Source organism: Lepisosteus oculatus, chromosome 17 (genome assembly GCF_040954835.1).
Source record: "Lepisosteus oculatus isolate fLepOcu1 chromosome 17, fLepOcu1.hap2, whole genome shotgun sequence".
Classification (NCBI taxonomy): domain Eukaryota; kingdom Metazoa; phylum Chordata; class Actinopteri; order Semionotiformes; family Lepisosteidae; genus Lepisosteus; species Lepisosteus oculatus.
Genome location: NC_090712.1, coordinates 6,659,737 through 6,669,755, shown reverse-complemented (window position 1 = coordinate 6,669,755; position 10,019 = coordinate 6,659,737).

The window sequence follows — 10,019 nt, the reverse complement described above, 5'->3', positions numbered from 1 at the left end:
TTGTAACATAGGAGCTGAAGCAGCAACAATCCCAAGTCTTCAGGCTATGAAAACTTTTACCATCAAGAATAAAGAGAGAAAAAGGAAATATCTGAAAGAATTATTTATGACTTTCCTTGTAGTTCCCTGTAATCACTGGATTTTGAGAAACAACAGATAATGTACAGAAAGAGTAATAACCCATTACACACTATCAAATTACTTATAACCTGTGCATAGCATCTTTTCAGATTGACTTAACAGGACTGTGGATTTGACAAGGTCTGGAAAGAAATATACATTTCACATGCACATTTTCTCAATCTTAGAAACAGACATAAGCTAGAAACAGACTGGAGTTTTTCTACTGCATCTTGTGATAGCAATATACTGCACCAATAAGCCACTGACCGCCATAGCAACACGTAGCTGGTAGATATGAGCCACCTTCTACCCAAGAGAAAAGTGAATTCAGATGAAAACATTAGCAAAAAAACGTTTCACATAGATAAACTCTCACTTATATATTCTGCTGTGTCAGTCTCCAATGTAACTAGAGGACAAAGAAACAAAGAAACGAGGAATGTAATATCTCTTTCCAATGTAGCCATACACAGTACATGAGCCTGAACCCACATTATAACACAAAACTGAAGTCTCATTGTCACAGGCTTAAATAAGCAAGCTGTGTCTCACAGATGGCTGACTGAGCAACTTTTACATCATTGTCCTTTGGTCATCTTTAGAAATTGCACTCCAATGGATGCTTGGTTCATTGATGTGCTGTATAAAGATCTTTCGGGATATGTACTGGTTCTTGGGGTTTCCGCCCTTGCACTTGCAACTGCCTGGGCACGAACCCGGGTCTCTGGCATCACGCGACAGCCTGGGCGGTTGAGATCCCTGTTATACACAGGGGCGTATTCTTTACATAAGCTACTGTACGTCAGTGTAGTCTTTTAAATGTACAAAGCACTGGTGAGACCTTGTTTAGAATATTGTTTTAAATTTCAGTGTAGAGATGAGCAACTAGATATATTCTGCTTAAGGCTTAAGGGAATGTCCTACTGTACATTGACAGGCTGTCCTACAGTACATTGACAGGCTGTCCTACATTGTCCTACATTGACTGGCTGACAGAGCTAAACTCTTGTAGTCTTGAGCAGAGAACAGAGAAAAGTACAAAGGGACCCAATACAAGTATTTCAAATTCTCAAGTCAACCCAGTGGACCTCTTCAGAATATACATGAACCAGAGCACACACATGACAATTGTATGAAATCTCGAAAGCTAATACCCTGACTTCTTTCAAGGAATGTTAGGATAGGATGGACCAATTAGATGGACAAGCCAAATGTCCCCTCCCTCATCTTGTTTGGATTTTTTCTTATGATCTTATGATTCCTGTCAAGTATGAGTTACACATACACTAATGCAAAAACAGCACATGTAGTATACATGGATATTGTACATGGTGAACCCATAAAGCCGAAGCAATTGAACCTTTAGCAAGACACTGGCCAAAGCATCCTGCTTAATGTGAGCAAGATGTTCTCAGACAGTGGGTTTTTCTCATTTGCAGCTTGAATCCACATCAAACGTGTAAAAGGGCACAGATGTCAGCCCCTTGGGACTTCATTAATTTAATAATTACAATATATGTTTCCTTCAAGGGCAAGGTCAAAGATGGCTCTTATTTACACCTAATTTTACAGCCTAGATGAGGGAGATAATACTAAAATTACCCTTTTTCCTTCTGGTTTATGTGAGTGTCTGCTTCAGAAAAAGCCTTCCCAGCACGCACCAAGATCTCAAGTCCTCTAAGGACAATTAAATCAGCCTGTGCAGTTTTTTCTTTGGTAGAAAGTGCTTTTTTTCCTGCCTTTCATTTTTTTTTCAGAAATCATATATGGGGGAAAGGAAGGGATGGGTTTTTAAAATATTCAAGACTGGGTATGTTCTAAAGATGCAAAAGGGAAAAACAAATTCATGACCTCTAACAAGAAGTGTGATCACAGTGCCGGAATAATGTTCTCATCAGCAGTACCAGTGTCCTAATTGCTATGAAGGAATGCATGAAGTGTCTTTGATTTCTTTCATGTCGACATAAATGTATACGACAAGAGCACTCTACTTGAAGCTGCTTTCTTGATGTCTTACAGTTAAAAGCGGGAGTCTGGGTCTGATTTCCAGAACTATAGAGAAAGTTCAGCACCTTTGCCAGTATCTGCAGTAGTCCTGACATTAATCAGCCCATTAATTGGGATGTTGTCAAGTCAGAACATTCAGTTTGAATGAGCTGATCCTTTAAGCGTGAAGGTCAAGCAGTAAACCTATCTTTCCTGTTCACATTGTCACAGCCAATGTTAAAACCAATGGTAAATTCACTGCCACTGCAGACTTTCTTGCCAAGAAGCAGAATGAAGTCTTTTTTCTTGTTCTACTTCTTTATGGTAATTTAAAAAAAAACTTAATACGACATTTGACTGGCAATGCCTACCAGTACCTTAGGATGTGTTTCTCTGCAGAAAAATAATCAAAAGACATAAGAACATTTGTTTACTAATACCGACATAATCATAAAGCAGTCCTTAAACTGCTGCTATTTGAAGTCAAGTGGCCCTGCAAGGATGCAAAAAAACAGATTTAAGGGGGCATAGACATGCAGGAAAGAAGGAAAGGAGATACATTTGGGGGTTTATGCTCTGACTCAAACTGATACAAAACCTTAATTGGTCATTCCTTTCAAAATTCTGTGGAGAAAATTACACTTGACATCTGAAAACAAAAGCAGAAGAGCCTTTTAAATGATCTTAGACCTGAAGCATTTTGTGCAACATAACCATGCTTCTCCACATGTCATACTTAACATAATAAAGGTTACAATTGAGGGAAGGCTATTCAGTCAGTCTAGCGTATTCTGTTGCTTCTTTTACTTCACAAGCCTTCTGAGTTACATACTTGATCCTGAATATAAGAATACTGTAGTGAAAATTGTTAAGTTATTTTTCCAGGAAATGTATTGTGCAAACCTGATTTCCTAATGATCTATAAATCTATAAATGTTTTGGACCTAGTTTTCACTGTGCTTTGCCTGATTCTATCATTTACCCACAGCAAGATATAACCCAGTTTTCTTTGGTTTGCTTCAGTAACAAACATGTTATTTAGTACAAGCTAAACAAGATTTCCATGATTTATTTTATTATATCTTTTATTTGCCATTGTGCCATCTGAGAGGAAATAAGAGACTGAGGCCTGATTGTTAGACAGACAGGCTACAACTGCTCAGGTCATTGGGATAAAATTCCCTTTAGCTGATGATGTCACCTCTCCCTTGTGGTGGGTTAGAGTTTCTCTCCCGCTTCAATTATTTAAAGTGTTTAATTGGTTTTAGCTAAGTCCAAATTGTTTTCATTTATTTCTCTTAAACCTCTCCTGCAGGTAAATTTTCAGTTCTTTTACAAAGCTGTCCATTTTAGAGTGTGTCAGTCCTGGAAAACATGAATTAAGAAGTGAAAAACCTTTCCAAGCTACAAAGCAGAAACAATTTGATTTTGATCCACGTTTAAGATTTTTTTCTATTACAAATGTGGAAACGATGAGACATATTAAAAAAAAGCTGAAGTGGAACCGTCATGCTGACACAGATGTCTGGAAGAAGAAGGAAAGCATGCTTCAATACCCCAAGGGTTAAATTGCTACGTCTCGGGGAAAACCGATCTGCAATGATCCTGCATTCATTAATAAAGCGTTTGAGTACAGTGAAACACACAGCCCTTAGTCATCAGATATCCCAGGAACCTGGCTTGTTAACAGCATCCATCAGCTATTTCATCAGAGGCCACTGAACAAAGGGGGGCCCTGTCTGCCCTGTGTCCTTGAATGGGCAGGGCCGGCCTCTTCAGCACATTTCGCCTTGTCTTCTCAGGCTGGATAGGGTTTCAGGATGTGAAGTGGCAATCAGGAGCCCTGTCTTTGCATGCAGGGAAGTTGAATCAAAAGACAAGGCTTCTGTTCTCCATCTGCCATTGTTGGTCCACCTTGAGAACAGGTTCAATGAGGTGCTTCACATAAAGTGTCCCAGGTATTAATGTGGCAATTATTTTCAACTATGGATCTCAGGTTCTGAAATCAAAGAGCAACTGTGTCCCTTTTAGGTTTTACCTCAAAGTCTAAGAGGTGAACAAATGTAGAATTAATTTGTGTGAATCCGATGTGGGCATGTAAAACGCTTTTCTTTCAATCAAATTATCCCTACATTACTTCTTGCTACTTGGCTGTTTAAAATGTGATCTCCAGTAATTTGAAAATGTTATTTTAACACAGTAGCACAGTCTGTACTCATGAGTAACAAGTGAAAACTCTAGCATTATGCTTATATAATATGTGACTAGCTGGAATACAGAAAGAAAAATCAATTGGCAGCCTTCTCACAGCTTATGGGCTCTCATGGTGTGAAGGTTTCCCTTTGGAAACGTTAGGGTAGACAGCCATGAATCAAGACACGAACATTTGAAACAATTTTCAAATCCAAAGTGTTCAGGAAACTGAGTTTCACTTTTTTTCAGAAATTGTGCTCTTACCACTAATAGTTCCAAGAACAAACTTTGCTGGGAAATAACAGCACAGAAAACTCCAATACACAGCACATGGAATACCTTTGCATGTATGTTACACATAATATGTAACAGATATATAAAAATGAAGAGATTATCTTAATTACAATAAACTATTTTCAGCACCTGCACTGACATCTTCCTTCCACATCCAAGTTTACAGCAGTCACTTTTGAAGAAACCCGTGTTAGAATTGATTAAATCCGTGCTCCATTCTAGTAATGTCTTATTAATTTTTTTTTAACATCCCATTAGCACGTGTGGCAAACGACAATGTAATCTCAGGCCGGCAGAAACTTTGTCTGCTACAGCACCTTGTTCTTGTTGAATAAGATGTCCAAATAACATTGTGAAGGGTTTCCACCTTTACACATAGAAATTAGATTAACAGGGTATTAGCGTATGTTTTAAATAGTTCGCGATTCCCCGGCAAGGCCAAATGAATTAAAACAGGGAGGCCTGGGAGATCAGCCTGCTTTTACTCTGAGCAGGAGTCTACTCTAGTTTCCATTATTGGTAATTGGAGCTAATCCTAAGTGCAAGCAAGGTCAGGTTGAAAACCCAGTTACTAAATGTAATCTTTCTCATACACGGAGGATTTCACAGCAGGCTTTTAGGGCCCATGGCACTGCAGGGATTAAAATCAAACTCATTTATATTTTTTTTTACCAAATTTCAGCAATAAATAGGAATTCCTTTATCGCATGACCGTATTTCTTTTTTTAATTTTAAAAGGAAATGATAGTAGCTGGTGAATTGAGGGGGTAGTAGTGGAAATCTGTTGCTTCATGCATGAAACCCTCCAAAATGTAAAAAAGGGAATATTATCTGACAGTGGTGCAATTAGCTATCAAGAATCTCTTATAATCCCCATGCTCTGCAAATCTGACCTTTATAAATGCTGCATGGAGTGATGTTTCAATAAAGAATGAAGAGAATGTAAATATTTCATCATTACCTTGTAGCGGCGAGGCTTAATAATAAGGCTTAATCTACAACCTACAGGAACATGATGTTTAGTATGATTGTCACATGTAGGAGAGTAGAACGGTATACTTCTCTAACAAAAATTATCTTTATCTAACAAAAATAATCTGTTTTAAATTAACTATTACTTGACAAATTTAGTTTATAAGCACAATCATGAATGGAAGTTAAGAGTTCAAATTATGTAAGATATCAACATAACATAGAATTATCCAGGCTTCTTTAGATGTAGTTCTCATTTCATCACGTAAACTGCACTGCTGTTGAAAAAGGTTATTCTAATCAGAAGCTATGCAGAACAATGGGTGATTCATGGAAGAACAACACAACAAGGAAAGTGAAAAGAAGGAGAGAAGATACAGTGTTTCTGCCTGATGTATTTGATTTTCTTGTCTTGATATCTCAAAGCTCAATAAGGGAGTTTTTCTTCTGAATCAACCCTGAACGATCAGGCTCCAGATGGTAATCTGCACTGACGTAACCTGGTGCCTTAGTGAATCAATAAGACCTTTCTTTTCACAAATGGATATAATGGATGTCTGCTACCTCATTCTTCAACCAAGTGTACAGAATGCAGAGCAGAAGTCATGTGTTTACATAGCGTTTCATTACTGGTGGAGAACTGCAGTGAATCTATAATATTAAAAAATGCATGACTTTTCCATGTAATAATTTATGAGCATGCAGCAGCAAGGCTCTATCTACCTGGCCATGCCTCCAGCACTGTAAGTTGCTGATAGTGTTTGAGAGCTATTTCACTTTCACTTTTAGATATTCCAATCAAATGATGCAACGAAGACCTACAAAGACAGTGGTAAGGTTTCACATTTATCTGTGATGCCACATCCGGAGCAGTGTGTCATACACTGCCATGCAAAGGTCTTTTTTACCACTTATTGTTTTTCCTTCATTGTGCATAAACACAATTCTGTTGTGATTTTGCAGTGAAAAACATCCATTTTGCTTTCATCTAAAAATTAATCCTGACAGAGCAGTGTTTTGCAAGTACAAACTGCAGTCTTTTTAGCTTTACTGTATGCATGTCTAGTAAGGAACAAATAATGTTAATGACGAGGATGACCACACAATGAGTCAATTAGATCTGATTGGTTAATATGATGGATTAGCTACAGTACTACAACACTCTATATTGATTGCTCGTGTATAGTTACAGTATGTTGTCATGTTTAAAGATTGTGAACAATATGAATTAAGATGGCAAATTACAAACTTGGTTTCTTTTTCACCCTAACCATGCTGTATTATTAACAGTCAAAGTGATTTAACGTACTAAGAAACAATAGTGGAGGCTTTGAGTGAGTCACTGATTCACTTTACATACATGTCTCTCCAGATTGTCTCTACGATGTCAAGGCTTCTGCACGTCACTGTATATGTTAACAAACATCAGTGAAAGTGTGTGTGTGTGTGTGGAGGGTACATTTGCTGACTCACACTGTTCCTTACTTAGAATCACTCAGCAAATCTGGATCCACTCGTTAGTACTTACCAAGGAGACAAAAGAATTTGCCACAAATCAGTGGGTTTGGTGAATGTTTGGCTCTCTGAATCCCAAAACTCTCACCCCCCCTTGGAATCTCTTCAGCTTCTGAATAAATCTTTATTATCTGCATTATTAAAGTCTAAGAATTTGACGGATTTCAAAATAATCACTTTTAAGGTAGAGTAGGACAGTTACTTGTAATGAGGTTCCTTTTCTCTCCCCACAATGTTTGCATTATGTCTGCTGCCAAAACACACTGGGGGTGAATTTTAGGTTTTTTTATTTTTACAATATTTCAACAAAAAACTTATTTAAACAAAAATAACCTTTTAACCTCACCCCACTAGTAAATTAATATCCTTTGGTTTTCTAACTACTTTGTTCAACTCGGGGGAGCCAGAGCCTATTTTGGCAAGCAATGGGCAATGTGTATTGTGGGATGCTTTGTAATGGAGGGTACACCCTGGACAGGATGCCAGTCCATCACAGGGCACACAGAGACACAAATGCACACACTCACGTCAGGCCCGATTTTCCCAGAAGCCAATTCACCTCCCAGTATATTTTTGGACTCTGGAAAGAAATCAGACTGCCTGGAGGAAACCCATGCAAACACAGGGAAAACATACAAGTTCCATCCACGCAGACAGCACCCCAGGTGCGGAACTGAACCGAAGGCCAGAGCACTGTGAGGCTGCAATGCTAACCACTGTGTCACGATGCTGCTCACCAGTGATTAATGTATTGATATAATTTTGTGAATTAAGTAGATGATGACCATCTAGTCCAAAGAAAGCAAGACATTTGAAGAACAAAGTGTGAAACTGTGGAGAGCCCTTTGGCTGGAACTTTTAAGCCTCCCTTATTGTGTGATATTCTTTATAGATCTTGAATTTCTTTATGAAAGAAGGCCGGCTCAGAAACTATCAACAGTTATAGTTTATTATTAAAATAAGAAATGTATCAGTGGGGTGGAGGGTGGGGGTTGGTGAAAGAGAAACATCTCTAATTTGCTTGACTGAAAGGATTGTGGGAAAAAATGTACTGCTTTCTGATGAACAGAAATAATCATATTTTGATTCTAAATAAAAAACTATTTTTAATGATTTCTAATATGTATGAATAATGTATAATATCCGGATGAATAATGTATGATAGGAAAGAATGCTCTGGTGTTCAATCCCACAGATAAAGAAATTCAATAAATCATTGTAAGTACTTATTATTAAATTAAGAAAAGTATAATGTGTGCATATATTTGGGGAGGCTTTGAGTTTACAATTGTTTGCAAACTATTAAAGCTGGTGTATAAAAACCTGTGGGGAATATTATTTTATCAAGCAATCATTTTTAAAATCCTTCAGCTACGTGAATACTCACTTGTGTATTGACTTAAAGGAGCGCATATTTCTAAATCACTAGATTTACCCAAGCCACTCTTGCCTGGTAATTGGAAGAATATTTTCCCATATAGGTTATTATATTATAGGCAAGATTTTCCACAATAAGACTCCTTGCAAATGTTTTACCGTACTCAATAAAACATGTCCCGTCACTGGCATAGTTCTTGTCAATAAACAAGGAAAACTAAACCGTACTTGTGAGAGTATGGAACAAGCTACCCAGCCCGTTCAAGAAATGGATAGAGGAGATCTTGAGATCATTAACTACTCTCCTCTCGTTTGTTACCTGTCTAAGACTCTTATATTCTCACTCAGGGCTCCACGTAAGGCGCTCAGGTCTCCCAGTGTAGTGATTGTTTCACCACAAGATTAATATTTAACAATTTGTATGAAATTTAAATCCTGGTCAAACAAGCTGACAGTCAGTGGAATCGTTGGACAGAAAACAGAGACAGAAATTCCCTGTGTTGACACGTTCCAGAAATAGTTCCACATACTTTCCACACAGGATGGAAAACCAGGTTTGGTCTTGCTAGTGATCCAGTATGAAGAGTCCTTTTCAGTTAACGGAATTCTACAGAGAGAAACCACAAATAGAGTACAAATACACATTTCTTCATCTAATTTTCTGTGTTATGAAATTGATAGTTCTGAGATGAAGGGGAAAGTACTTAATTCAAAGGGAAATAACTACATCTTCTTTCTCAATTGCAAACATTCAGGCCTCTGTGTTAATTCACCTATTTTGGTCTCTCTAATGTGTCCATTTTGAAATGGACAAAATGAAATATTTTTATCACACGCTCAATCGTGTGAAAATTGCAAAGAAATTACAAAAGCACTTGTATATCACATAATACTATAATGGGGTATTGTTAAAATTAAACATACACATTCAAACAGCTTTATATAAGGTCGATGAATACACAATTCGGCTAGCTATGCCTGAATTACAGTATGTTACAATAATTAAGAAGTTAACACAGTCCTATCGTCCAGTACTTCACTGGGAAGTATTTGGTATTTGTTTGAGTCTGAAATATAACAATTAATCTCTGCTTTGATCATCACAGGAGGCATCATATTTATTGTAAAAGACATTTGGCAAAGACCTCAGATACTGAACTTTCTGTAGGATTTAGAAATACTGAGTGGACTGAATGTTAGAGTGTATAATTTTATTTAGAACTTCAGTTGACATAAATTAGGTTCTTTCGAGTTTCAGAAACTTAAAAGGGTTTCTTCTTTTTCTGTGACAATGCAAGTTAGTGGATGACTAAAGGGAGTTTTTGTCCACATCTGGTCATCTGGAGAAAGTACCTTCAGCTTTGTTAAAATGTACTTTAGTAAAGGAGATTCAAGTCTTCAGATAAGGGGCAAAAGTGTTCAAGGATCATTGATCCCTTTCATGTTAAATGCTTTATGCTGGATAAATTAAGAATAAGGCTGGGGGAGACTGTAGAGTTTTTGCTGGATATGGGAAATTAGAGTAGGATTCTATAGCTGAAGTTTTTCTGGTTGATTTT